The 1,090-nt window shown below is 32.9% G+C and overlaps 1 protein-coding gene across 3 annotated transcripts in view; it reads right to left on the bottom strand.

Moving 5' to 3' along the window:
- The window catches only part of LOC108577330 (high affinity cAMP-specific and IBMX-insensitive 3',5'-cyclic phosphodiesterase 8A-like), a 32,496-nt gene that overhangs the window by 30,187 nt on the left and 1,219 nt on the right, over window positions 1-1,090 (bottom strand). The window lies entirely within an intron of this gene.

Here is a 1,090-nt window from a genome sequence, read left to right as displayed (position 1 = left end):
CCGGAGATTTTAATTCGATTTTAGAGGGAAGAATGTACAGATCGAGAAATGAAATTCTGTAAAATATTGCATTTCAATACACAAATTTGCCAAACAATCAAAATTAGATCTACAAAACCGCGGAAGCTTAAATAATATTCAACAACCCACAATAAGAATCTCTGGATTATTCGAGTCTCGCGAGTGAAAGAATCTTTTTCTCTCAATTCTACTTTAATTGATAAAATGGCACAATTATTTTATTCAGCTTCTACAATTTCTTATTTACCAATTTGGCTAAACAGAGACAAAGTACTTCTTCTTCTTGTACTTTTATTCTGAGCTCATGGTACGTTCCAAGTACGAGGTACAACTTCGATCAAGTAATACTGAAACGATCTCGAATAATCGTCGTCAGGATTATTTGTCTAACGTGTCTCGAACGCGGAATACGCTTGTGCAATGATGAAAAACGAAGAAACTCTCTGGAGAGGTACTCTCGTCACGGTGTTACGCGAAATTCGAAATTACATTGGTATTGAAAACGATTAATTGCAAAGCAATTGAAGCTGTAATAAACACTGTATCATCTTTTCGATTGTAATGAAAAATTCTTCCTTATCGATTGCACAGCAATTCACGATAATATCGAAGGAAAGAAACATTCGATGAAGTAGCGAAATCTCGAATAAAACATGTTTCAAAATATTGCGTATACGAATTGAAAATATTACGAAGATTATTTTATAATTGATATACAGATTGTTGTTCGTAATTTACAAATGAAAGAAAAGAAGACGAGTAGGAACTCCAAGAAGAAAATAAATTACTCTGAATAAACTGATCGATTCATTTTCTGTACGGATATTCTCGGTACTCGATATGTACGTCTCTTTCAAGCTCTAATAAAAATTCTTCCTTTCCGATGCATCGTTTATTTCCACCGAAAAAAAAAAAACGTATATGAAAAACGAGAAGAAAGAGAAAAAGAAGGAGGCAGATTTAACAGATTTTTTTACAGGAAGGTCAGGAGCAGCTCTAAACGAAGAATGGAATCTCATTTTGCTAAATGTCTCGAATATTTGGAAATATTAGACATTTCAAATTTTTT

Source organism: Habropoda laboriosa, unplaced genomic scaffold, assembly GCF_001263275.1.
Source record: "Habropoda laboriosa isolate 0110345459 unplaced genomic scaffold, ASM126327v1 scaffold697, whole genome shotgun sequence".
Classification (NCBI taxonomy): Eukaryota; Metazoa; Arthropoda; class Insecta; order Hymenoptera; family Apidae; genus Habropoda; species Habropoda laboriosa.
This window is presented reverse-complemented; position numbering and strand designations above follow the sequence as displayed.